The sequence below is a fragment of the Emys orbicularis genome, chromosome 3, assembly GCF_028017835.1.
Source record: "Emys orbicularis isolate rEmyOrb1 chromosome 3, rEmyOrb1.hap1, whole genome shotgun sequence".
Classification (NCBI taxonomy): Eukaryota; Metazoa; Chordata; order Testudines; family Emydidae; genus Emys; species Emys orbicularis.
The window spans coordinates 167,917,482-167,930,743 of NC_088685.1; the positions used below are offsets into that span (position 1 = coordinate 167,917,482).

At 38.1% G+C, this 13,262-nt stretch overlaps 1 protein-coding gene across 1 annotated transcript in view; it reads left to right on the plus strand.

Moving 5' to 3' along the window:
* Positions 1-406: 406 nt before the first annotated feature.
* The window catches only part of ESRRG (estrogen related receptor gamma), a 437,669-nt gene continuing 424,813 nt past the window's right edge, over positions 407-13,262 (plus strand). Inside the window, exon 1 of the mRNA XM_065400566.1 lies at positions 407-498. The gene's annotated coding sequence lies outside the window, so the exon portion shown is untranslated. The remainder of the gene's footprint in view (positions 499-13,262) is intronic.

Genomic DNA, 13,262 nt, shown 5'->3' on the forward strand with positions numbered 1-13,262 from the left:
CCCATTGAAGTGAATGGGAGTTTTGCTTGTATCAGGACTAATTAAGGACTGCAGGATTTCAGCTCATTGTTAGCAAAAGTGACACAGTAAATACACAATTTTTAAAGTCCTCCTGGACATGCAGCAAACCCACTTATTTTAATTGTGTGAAGTTGTCCAAGGTTGCTTTGCTCTCCAGAGCCTGGCACTAGCTCCAGTGAAATGTGATGCCATTGGTTTTCAGTAAAGGTTTCTTTCTGCAGGGCTGCAAACAGAGATCAGCTGCTACTGTGTATACACAACTAGGGAGCAAATCAACCAGCACATTTAAGCAGCCTTTTTAACCCTGAGACTTTCCAAGATTTCTTTTTTACGCAGGAAGTTTCCTTTCTATTGTCAGATTTAGCACTTTGCTCATGTAATCAGATCAGAGCTAGGATCATTGCTGCACAGTAGAAAGACTTCCTTAAGCCATTTGTCCTTGAAACTGCACCAAACTCTTGGAAGAACCCAGAACCTGTAAGTATGTATGATTTAGGCAACAATAGCACAGTGCAAAGCTGCAATCAACCATTCTACAATATCCGATTAGCAGTGCAGTAGGGATTTTTTTCCCAGACGTTCTGTTACATTCATTTTCAATTCGTTCTGAGGAAACAAATCAATTCGGGCTTCTGATACAGTGACTTTGCAGTAGATGAGCTAGTAATATGTTTGATTTAACTGTTTGTTGCTCTCATGTATCTTGTGGGACAATTATTGTAGCCAGCAAACAGTAGAGAACTTTTCTTATAGTATTAGGCATTATAAATGTGTGTGGTCTCCATCTTGTAAATAAGTTGTTTGTTTGTTTGTTTTTTCAACCGCACCCCACAACGAACAATAAATAACAGGGCAAGTAGAATTAGTTCATGTAGTCCTTAAGAGCAATAAAACATATTAGTTTGCAGGCTTAATTTACTAGTAAAGAACATTCCACTGTTGTTTTGTCTTAATTGAATTCTACTCAGTACTGTCTATTCTGTGTTTTACTATCTTGTATGTGTCTGTTTAAGTTACTTTGCTGGGACTGCAGTGTGGTTAGACCTGTGTTTAAGCACTATTTATATTCCAGGCACATGCCTGGTAAAATAAGTGCTCAAGATTTAAAAGCTTAAAAAAGGATAGTTTTATTAGCCTTGAAAGCTAGAGAAGGCACAACATGGATGAATATCAGATGTAGACCATAGCTAAGTCTCCCATGCACTAAGTCAGATCTCAACACATCCACTCTTGCAACTACAACTAATAAAAGCCTTGAGCTCCCTTTCTATAAATTTTTAATATGCAACAATACTTATGTTTATAAGATTAATTTCTCCCAGGTTAGCCTGATTGATAGCTGGATTGTGGTTTCTTAAGAGCTTTCTCCATGAAACTCACAGAAGAGCTGCATTCCATTTAACTAGTGAATGTAAAAACTGGTAACCATGGATTCAGCCACCACTAACTGCCGGGTGCAATGACTTGTTGTAAACAATACAAATGAGCCAGGATAGCAGAATCAACCAGACATGAAATGATTTTAATAGAAATTACGGTAAAGGTCATGTGATACTGTATCAGCTTGTATTCAGTATTAAAGAGAAAGTATTTCGATTGTTCAGGTTCAATTTATATTGTATATCTCCACCAGCCCCACTGTTGCACTAGATCCACTGAAGGGGAAAAAACATTCTCAGGAAATGTTTCTGTTTAATTATATATTATGACTTAGGCCATGATCCTGAAAACACCTATGCACATGGTTAACTCCTGTGAGTAATCCCATTAAACTAAAAATCAGTGTGACTACTCATGCTTACAATTAAGGGTATGTATAAGTATGTGTAGGATCAGGCCCTTAGTGGGTAAATTACTATACCAAAGATCTTTGTAATTTAAAGAAACAGTCAACTAATGCTGAAATTAAATTCTGAAATAGAAGTTTTAGTATTTTGACAAGAAGGATAATAGGTTATATCTGTCGTGGAGGTTTTAAGTGTTACGACTTTCATTTCTCATTCACCATTTCCCAATCCCTGGTCTTAGTTTATAGCCTCTGTCTTTTGGAGACCTGATAAACCAATGGTGTCAGCTAGTATAATACTGCATGATGATAGGCACATGCAGATCGTGTGAGCAGTGGTGTGTCTTATCTCAAGATTTTCCATCCCACCAAATCTTTGCTGACTCCTGACTGTCATGTGCCTCATCACTCACAAATTCTAACCATAACCAAATCCCTTTCCATGTGTGTATGTGTATACATATGTGTGTCTGTATTTTCATTTTCCCCCTTCCAAATTTCAAGCCCTTCTCAAAGCCTAGAACATTCAACTATTATCCTCCATTAATCTAGGATGCTTCCCTTTGCCACGCCTGTGCTAAAACATGTAGCGTTTGTAAAACAACATAATAAATAATCAAAAAAAAAAACGACCCCCAAGAACTCTGTCATATAACAACTCCAATGATTGTAAATCTAAGTCCACAACTCCCACATCCCAAAAAACCCTTCCCTAAGAACTTTAACCCTCTTCTATTGTTTTTGTCACCCCTCAATCAACTCTCTGTGGTTTCTTGTACTTATTATGTCACAATGTTATCTGGATGAATGCAACTGTAAGCTCTGTGGGCAGGGAACTTGACTTATTTCTATGACTGTAAAGTGTCACAGCTATGTCATATCAGTAATGATAATATATAGAGATTTCAGCCAGGAAGTGTTTTGAATTATTTATCATCACCCTGTTAGAATTGACCAGCATATGTCAGGCATACAGGGTTACAATTAAAAAGTATATGTCTAGATAAAGGGACAAATCCTGTTTGCTTTACTCTTGTGAGTAGTCCCACTGACATCAGTGGGACTCCTTGTGTGCGTAAGGAGAGTGGGATTTAGCCCACATGTAACAATAACAGGCCACTCACTACGTATAGGCCCTGTTAGTCTGACTTCTATTGGAAAGAAGTGCATTTGAAAAGCAAGTAAAAGGAGAGCTCTCTGATTAGATAGGTATGTTAGAAAAATCTTTCAAATACAACAAAGACCTTTGTCATTGTTTGAATTGTGTAAGTGTTAAGATTTCGGTAGCACACAGAAAAGAGGGGAAAATATGATTTTATGAGACAAAATAGTATCTTAAAAATGTGCAAATCAGGCCCTAACATAGCTCCCCCAAAAAGGTGGCTTAACAGTGAAGATACCATACAACTGTTCATACACAGACAGACTGACGGAGATCTAGAATTAAATTAAAATGTTTGGAGAAAAATCAAGACTAATATTCAAATAAATTATAAGACAGTACTGCTCCCCCCCCCAAAATGTGTTAATTATTGAACAAAAAACCCGGAAATACATACATGTTATTGGGCCTGGCAGAAGCAGTGATCTTTTGAATGTATCAAAGAGATCTCAGCCTAGAAGAACAAAGAATTCAGGATCAGACATGTGCAGTATGGCTTCAGGGAACCTGTAAACATGGGGCGAGTGGCAGCCTTCCTCTGTTTCAAGTGGGTAGCTTTACTGACTGTGACACCAGTTTTTCCTCTATCTATTTTGAATAAGATATTGGATTTATGACCTAAAACTTTGAGAAGTTAGAGAATGGGATGACAAAGCACTTTTCCCAACAGGCAGAATTGGAAAGTGAGTTTTCCTGTCTCTGATCCAGGATTCATAGACTATAGTTATGGGCACAATATAAGAACCTACACAGAAAGAGAAGTCTATTTTGAGCCGAAGTTACCAGAAAACCTCTCTGCATACTTGAAACTGAGACGCAGACACATAACACTTAGTGAAGATTCAGGGCACACAAGTTTTTTTTATTTTTTTAAATCCTATAACACAAGATAGAGCACATTTTAGGACACAGTGAAAGTAATCAATGATTACCATTAAGTATTAATAATTAATAATATAGTTGATGGCAGCCTTGCATCTTGTAAACATCCCTACAGCTGATCTGCAATAAGAAAAAGAAACAAATCTGTTGGGATGGGCACTCCAGCTGGTTTTTTATTTCAACTGAACTTTTGCTACTTTTTCTAGGTACCAACATGTCTAGGTACCAACATGTTAGCACTTGAGGAATGTTTGGTTTTTGGCTTGTGAAAATACCAGATGGACAGTCCTGATAACTAATTTCCTGTTCATGTTAGTGTAAGCTTCTGCAAACTGAGTCAAAATAGGTTTGGAAGTACCACCTGAAAGGATGAGAGAGGGGCTTGATTTTTCTGAGGATGGGTGCTTAGCACTTTCTGAGAATCAGTCCCCTTTAAGGGGTCTCAAGTTGGGGACTCAAATCACTAGTCACTTTTGAAGATCTTCGCCTTAAGCTTTTTCAGAGCTGTAGCTGGATGATGACTTGGCTTGGAAGTTTTGTGAAGGCAAAATGAAACAATGGCTCAGAAGTAGCTGAGTCGGTGATCCTATGCCATCACTAATTTTTAGCTGTACTTGTGCTATTTCCTGTGTTCTAGCAATATCTACTATTTTATTTAAATCCAGCTTAGTTTCTTGAGTTATCATCAGCTTTTCATGTATTTTTGGTCAAATAGGCCCAGATACTGTCCTGTCCCAAACTGATGTCTCCTTAAACTGTCTTTAGCTAATAGCTTTACCTCTATCACATACTGCTCTGAGTTCATTTGGACCTTCTACTTTTATACATTTTATAGCTTTTGTGGTGTCATATATTGTAATATGTCTTTCTCTTTCTTTCAACTGACACTTTTTATCCAAATTTTTATAAATGTCTTTACTTTTTCCTTCAGTCCAGATTAACAGTAACAGACTTTTTCCACCTCATTTCTGGATTTCAGGTGACCCTGAAAAATGAACTTTTCCCACTCCTCGTGAGGGCTCCTGCGTTTTTTTAGTTCATCTTGAGTAGCTGAACTGGGTAGATATATTTTTTTCCCTTAGGTTACATCTACACTTCTAGAACTTCTTATAGCTGTGGCCTTGTCTACGCTCCCGCAGTAAGTCGACCTAAGTTATGCTACTCTAGTTATGTGAATAACGTATCTGGAGTTGACGTAGCTTAGGTCGACTTACTGCGGTGTCTACACTGGGCTGCGTTGATGGCAGATGCTGGTGGAGTACTGGAGTCAACCGGAGAGCGCTCTGCCGTTGATTTAGCGGGTCTTCACTAGACCCGCTAAATTGACCCCGCTGCATCGATTGCAGCAGTGACGATCTACCGGTAGTGTAGACCTGGCCATACAGTGTTATTGTTTACTTCCATGGGTATAATCCTGTTAGCGATAGTGCTGAACCTAAGAAATTATTCCATTTGTACTAGGGTAGTGCCCGCTGGACTAGAAGTTATACAAACAGACAGGGGTGCTGGAACAATTTGTATAGTGGGATGCTGATAATGGAAACCATGTGTTTGGTGTTTGTTATTACTACTTTAAGTCAGGGGGTGTGGCAGCAGCCCCAGCATCCCTAGTTCTAGCACCACTGCAGACAGATAGTCTTTGTACCTAACAGCTTGCAATTTTACAAAATTCTAGCTAGAGAGATTCTCAGGTAGTGAACAAACTTTACTTGTAATAGCAGCTACTAAAAAGAATTGCATCACAAGTAAAACACCATTTCTACCAAAATCTAACTGCCTATACATTAAGTTAAACAAAATTTGTAAGATGGTCTATAATAGCACCAGCTGGTGACTTCTAGTTATATTACACATGTATTTCTAAAACAACTGGTGTTTATATATATATATAAACACCAGTTGTTTTAGAAATATATATATATATATATATATATATATATATATATATATATATATATATATATATATATAGATCAGTTAGTTTAAGTGGTAGTGTATGTATTGTAAACTGGCCTGTAGATTTCAATTCAATAAACTCCTCTTTACAAAATAGCATATATGAACTCTAATGGGTTAATTTTGGTATCGTAAGACTATGAAAATTGATACACGAGTCAAAAGAAATATTTCATTTTTGGTTATTTTAATGGACCTAAACTACAGCATTTCAAGGACAAACTATCTTGTAAAGTCCCTCAGTGTGGTGTGTTGTATGTGATGCTCATTTTAGAATGGATTTGGATTTTCCAAATCACCCCTTTTGTTGGTGAAACACATGCTGCAATTAGCCAAATATGTTTAGACTTTTGTTGCAGAAAGTCTTTTTCTCATTTTCCCTGAAGATGTTAAAATTCTACATTCACTGGCACAAATTAGATGGAGTGATATAGATTGCATTAAAACAGCAATTGCAGGCCAAGAGCAGCAGAAATCTGGTCATTGCTTTTAGAATGTCAAAGTAATGGTTAATGTATGTATGGTTAATGTATGTAGCCAACAGAAAATGCATGCTGGTGAGCAGATGCTCTGTCTTGGTGGCTGCCAGAACACTTACTGCAGCATGTTTGCTAAACCCTATATACAGGACCTCTGTTCATTGGGTTACTCATTGAGCTTTTAATAGTCAACTTAATTTTAGTTAAGGTTCAGTTTAGTAACTCTAGAAATTAATGGAAAATATTCTCCGTGTTAAACTGGTAAACTGTATTAAACACGATATGCACAGACGCAGTATCTTTGGAGGTAGAAGATAAAAGATCAATTCCTATGGATCCTATAGTCACAAGCTTTTAAGGATAAATTACAGAAACTTTGTAATTATTGTGGGTAATCTTGCAGAAAATTAAATCTTGAGTTTGCATGTGTGAGGAAGTTTGGTCTCCTTTGCTCACCATAGCTGTGTAGTGTAAAAGCAGCTCACTGTAGTGTGGGCTCCTTGGTTACCTGTCAGGCTTTGTGTTTCACTTCACTGCAGGTAAAATGCTGTTTCTAAGACTGGCTAAATCCCTGGCAAAAGCAAGAGGTCTTATTGTCAAGGCATGTTTCTGAGACCTGTAGTTCTTACTTTCTCTATCTCTTTGAAAGTGGCTTTAGAACCTGCTGAAGTTTACAAGGTAAGAGGGAAAGTCTGACTCTTTTCAGATATTTTTTTTATTGGTTGTTTCATGGTTTCAGACTCCTGGTGGAGTACAAATACAGACCACAGGCAAGACATTTTGTCCTACTTAAATAAGGTCTAATTTAACTGAAGAGGGCCAGTTATTACCCTATAGATTGAAACACCAGGGACTATAAATATACCGTAATTAAGAACTGTTTAAAAAGAAAAAGACAAGGGTACAGTATGGCAACAACAAAATGCAGCAAGAGGTTTTTCTGTTAATTTTAGGGAATGTTTTAAAGTGCTCATGAAAGATGTCTGTCTGATGTCCCTGGAGAATAAAAGCCTCTGTTTACCCACAGGAAAGGTATTACAAGGAGATTCGCAGTGCTGACTTTCTCACATTGTCCTTTATGGCCTTGTCTACATTAGGGTTTTTCAGCCCCATTAATCCGAAAAGGTGCAGCCCCATTGTGGGAGAGGCATACTATAAATTTGTCAGGACTTAGGTTTGACCATTCCAAGCTGGTCTAGCATCAAATACTTAGGTTGTTACCAAAACTGAAATGGAAGATATCAAGGAGTTTAAAAATCTTACTAGAAATAAATGTTCTTAGCACCAAAAGAAATCATATATTAGCAGTAAGGGGTACTCCAGACTTACCAAGGGGTGGGGTAGTCTTTCTCACAATAGCAGATGCAATTCTGCTTCAGATAGCTGAAAAGGGAATTCACTTGGGAAGGGCTGCATGGTCCCCAAATCAGAGCAGCATGCCTTACAAATGCCATAGACAGTCATCAGATTCTTCTATTTTATAATCTTGCCTATCACATTATGTGATTTCAGCATAGCAATTGAGATATCTGTAGTGATTTTATTAACTATTAAAAGTATTTTCTTTGACTAACAAGGAGAGAATGTGTTTTAGTTCTAATGATCAGCGGATAGGGAGTCAAGACTCTTGGACACTAATCATAAAATAGATCTATAAATAGGGATGATAATAATAATAAATACCTACCTTGTAGGAGTATTGTGCAGTATGTTTGTAAAGTGCTTTGAGCGTCTTGGGTGAAAGGTGTTATAGACATACAAAGTATTTCTCACTGATATAGGGCTCTTACTTAGGCTCCCCTTTTAATCACTTTTATTTATAACAAAACCTTGAATATCAGTTCCAACATGGTTAGCCACCATAAATGATGTGATAATGAGGATGGAGTATAGGTCACAAGCCTGCAAATATGTGTGAGGAGATGGTGAGCTTAACCTACCAGGTGAAAGAAAGGTTAGTATACCAACTGCATGAACACTTCAAAGCATGTAGATAGTTTGCTGCACTAACTTAATTATCTGTGCTATAGATATGTTTGACAAACATATCTATAGCCCAGATACTATTACTTCACAGTGGGAGATAGCAGAGTGCTTCTGTTTGGTTGGCAGTTTACTGAATCCTTCCTTCTGCTTCCCTGCATTACTCTTTTCAAGGACTTTCCCCCCTCCCCTTAATCCATTTGATGAATGGAAACTTATTCCTTTCTTGGTAATGGCAGAAAATATTTTAAGGAAGAGGCAGTGTGCGGCCAGATAGGATGGATTTAAATGATTCTTAACTGAGACTGATAACAATTCACCCTTTTTTAAAAAATCCATTGATAACTGAGCACCTAAGTAAAAGCTGTCTCTCTCTTTCACCCCCCCCCCCCTTTATTTCTTCACTGAATTGTGTTTTGGAGCCAGTTTTGTTTCTCCATGAAAGAATGCCTCTGATAATTATATAATGCTATAGTGTGCTTTTGAGCAACTGAATGTTGGGGACTTTTCTGCAAATGGTGTGATCTGAAATGTAAAAAGGGAGCATTACCAACACCACTCATCCCAGCAAAATTGAATGAAGAGACCTGTTCTTTGTCACCAAAATGTGGCCTGCTGTAAGGCTGTTGGTAAGCTGTGGGCTTTAATAGGTAGAGACTATGGGGAACCTCTCAGCTTTTTATCCTTTCCTCTTCTGTAAGGTCTCTTACACAGGAAGGTACTGTTTTTAAATATGGTTATTTTAATACTGATCCTCTGAGGTTGGCAGGTAGATGGGGAAAGAGAGAAGATCGTGACAACATGCTAAAAAAAGCCAAAATGTTCTATATCAATAAAAATGGAGTAATAAAACAAATGAAATGAATTCATACACAAGGGGAATCCATTTTAGGAAGGCTCTTAATTCCAATGCTAGATTATCCATTATGGAAAAGTGAAAAGCATTAACTAAGAGGCACTACAAGTATTCCTTTAATTCAGTGAATTCATTTGAATTAATTCAGTTGCCAATACTTCTAACCAGAGATAGCCACAGGTAAAATCTAGATTTTTCTTGCCCCTGTACAACAATGCCTTGGTTACAAACACAGACACAGAGGTTGGATATGTACTTTTTTTTTTTTTTTTGTATGTACAAAGAAATTATATATTGGTTATATCTGTTGAGTCAGTAGCCCACGTATACTTAATACTGAATTTTGTTATTCAACAAAGACTCAAAATCCAGAGATACAGGCCAAATTCTGATCTCAGTTACAGTGGTGTAAATCTGGAGTAACTCCATTGCCATTAGTGGAATTACTCCAGATTTCCACAGGTGTAGCTGAGACCAGAACTTGGCCAATGATCAAGTCAGTAATTTTCTGATCTGAAGATGCAGTTGATAAGGCATGTTTTACTTATATGTTCTGTACTAAATCTAGTCCCTGCCAGTTCTTAAGGAAAGCCTCAGCTAAAATGAAAGTGAAACTTTCAGTTTATCCAAGTTTTTATTTGTTGTGGTTTTTTGTGAGATTGAATTCATAAAGAAACTATTGTATTGTAATAATTCCTACGAGCTTTGGCTATTTCTTTGGGGGGAAAGTACTGACCTTTCCCTATTTTTAATAAAACCTTTATGGTTTTCAGTTTGCCTCCTCTATGATAGTGCAGGATTTTTTATTTTGTGTTGATGGTCAGGGAAATTCTATTTATTTCTTCTGTATATAAGAGATCTGAAAAGTCTTTGGGAGGAGGAAAGTAAATCAAATTTATAGGCCTGATTATCCTCTCACACTTGTGTAACTGAAAGGAAGATCATGTCCTATGTACTATATTGCCTATACATGCAATGTTACATGGAACAAAATAAGTACATTGTGATCTATTAATTTAAGCACAAGACATTTGGAACAACAAGTTAATAAAAGCAAGCAGTCAATGGTAAATTTATGAGGGCAAATATTGCCCTTTGGTGCACATGTGCCTCTTCCCTTGCCAGTTAATAGAAGATGTGCATACACCTAAAGGAAGCAGTGTGGTCCCGTGGATGGGACAAAGGACTGAGTTGTGGCTCTGCCATTGATGTTTTGTAAAGGGCTTTGAGCTCTCTGGATGAAAAGCATTATAAAAGAGTTAAGTAGTATTAAGCCTGCTTCGTTAGACGGTGGGCTTTATTGGTTTTATTTTTTTATTTTATTTTATGGTTTGTGCTTTGTATGAAAAGAGACTACTAGGAAAGCCCTTTGTGCTTTAGCACTGGCATTTTCCTTTGGCCTCCTTTTTCTTGCTCATGTCCGTGCTACTGAAAGTTAAAGGACATGGCATTTATTTACACAGAGTAAAGTTACATAAATAACCAGCATATTGTAATAGATTATCATTAACATGAACAAATAATTTTATGGATACCTTCAAATACCTCTGAAATAACTCCAGTCCCTTCCAATGTTACTATGCAGATGTGACAGGAACAAACACTCTTCCCCCTTAGCATTCATTTGTCTGGGACTACTCCCGTGTACTGGAAAAGATCCATCCGAGTCCCTTTTCCAGATCAAGGCTACTTCAGTGGCAAACAGACAGAACTTCATGGAGGTGCAGAAAACTAATGGATAGCACCTAAATTCCATCCACCACAGATCTGACCAGCAATTCCTTACTGTGTCACCCCACATGGCACTGAAAAGCATAATCTCCAGGGAGTTCTATAAATACAAGCTAAGATCTCTGAGAGCTGATCACTATCTGGAAGGAATAATATGTGCAGTGTATTGGAAGAAATTACCAGCTCCCTGGAAAGCTCACAACACAATCTCTTTCTGCATAGATTTCTCTTCTGTTCTTCTGTATGAACCTTATGCACCTCACCTATCTCCTTGTTTCCTACAATATGATGTCGTTGGTCAATGCAGTTTTTTCAAACACCTTCCTAGTAGTCATAGTTTTCTTCTCATTCCTTCCTTAAATGTCAGCCATCATGTCGGAAGATAGACTTAGAAAGCAGTGTGTATAATTGATCCCCCATCATTCCCCCTTTTCCTGTAGTTTGGTTTTCTCCAGCTGTGCACCATAATTTTGAAAACTACTTTTCTGTTGCACCCAGGACTCAAACAAATGCCCACAAATCTATTTCTGCTTCCTTGCCTATTGGGTATCTGCTGTAGAGAGAACATAAACACGGAAATAACTGCCTGACCTTGTTCCTATTCTGCGCCTCCATTTGTGGTTTAACATTGTATAAATTCACCACAATGCCACCTGTTTTTGCTTAATCCTCTCTTTGGCAAGTCCAGCTGTGAACTTGAGGAACCAGTATTGTGCCAAAATCTGCTGGGTCAGAACATGTATGGAAAAAAAGATCCTTTCCTAAAACATTAAATATAAGGACCAGATATTGTTCTGGTTCTGACTTGCAGAAGAGGGCCATTCTCCTTTTTAGAATTGCTTAGGAATAGTGAATGTGTAGGCTAATGAGTCATTGAATGTTATATTATCCTGCAATTGCATGATTTCAGCTACTCATTTTTGAAGGAGGCAGTCCATATCAGTGGTCAAGTAGCTCCTCCAAAATGCTATTTGACTAATCTGAAAAGAAATTGGTCTTGAAAATACCCTTGTCCAGAGTTTCCAGAAAGTCCATAAGCACTTGATGCATGATGGATTCTTTCTTTATCAGGCATCTGCTTCCCTTTCCTAGCTCAATTCTCCAGCAATTTTTTTTCTTCTGTAGTAAGAGACCAGCAATATATTCCATATGCCACCAAGCTTTGTAAAGAATCTTACTGCTGACAATCTCACAGCTGCTGAATAGTCCAGGCCTTGCTTGTAAAGTGACACTAAGCACAAGAGTATGTATTCCATTGGGATTGACCATATATTTTTCATTCACCTTTTTTCCTTCTTGAAGGAAATATGTTAGTGCCTCCTAACTACATGCCTAAGAGATGATAGCAGCCACCAATTTCCATAGCAAAGCCCCTTGGCCACAAAGCATCTAAAAGAAATCTGGAATTAGACAAGTTCATCTTTGCTGCGAGCTCAGCAGCAGACCATCTCAATCAAGAGCAGTGGAAATGACAGACTGAGCAATTGGCTTAGCAACACTTAAAACCTGTTTGGCCCCGAAGGAAATATACAGGCGTAAACACTTCAGAATCTAAAACCTTTGATACTTAGGGACAGGTTTCAAAGGTGGTCCAGTGTTCTGGGTGTTCTGCACCGTTGAAAATCACGTCCTTAGTTTCTGACCACGGATTGCTTGAACAGCTACTGAAAGAGCACCCTTCAAAATATGCAGAATGACCTCCAGCTGAGACAAACTTAATATAGCTCCTGCTGGCTCAGCCAGGTGGAACCTTTCCTTTTGGCTCACCCGATTTGCTGCCCACAGACCATGAAAGTCCCTGGGACTTGGCTGTGGCAATGTGCGGGGACACATGGCCAATACAGAAACAGGATGGGACACCCTCCTAATTGGTTAAGTCTAGTCTAGTGTGTGGCCACAAGTTGTCAGATACAACATATTCCTCAGGTGATTCCAGTGGGTGGCCAAATTTGCTTTATAGACAATAGTTTAACGAACATAATGTGCTTCAGATACGCTCTTTTTAAAACCGTAGCCAGGCCTCTGCATGCTATGGATGCCTGAAATAAACAGCAATGCTGCTTCCTCCTGAAGTATCCTCACACAAGTTCACTGATAGATTTTTATCAGCTCCTACAATGCCCTATATTGGAAAGTAACTGTAGCTTGTGAAAAATATGGTTGGGGCTTGTGTGACTTCCAGGAGGATCTCCCTATATATGGGATATGAAGGGATACTTGCAGAACCAGCAGGTTTCATGCACATTTTGTCAGAAACACCTACCAAAATATAGCATGGTATCACATCTCCAGAAGCACAGAGCAGCTGGAAATATCTTCCTGTATATTGACTTTTGTTACTCTGATGAAAGGCATTGTTTCTCTCCTGCTGTCAAGCCAGCTAGCCCCCAGCAGCTGACAAAAATC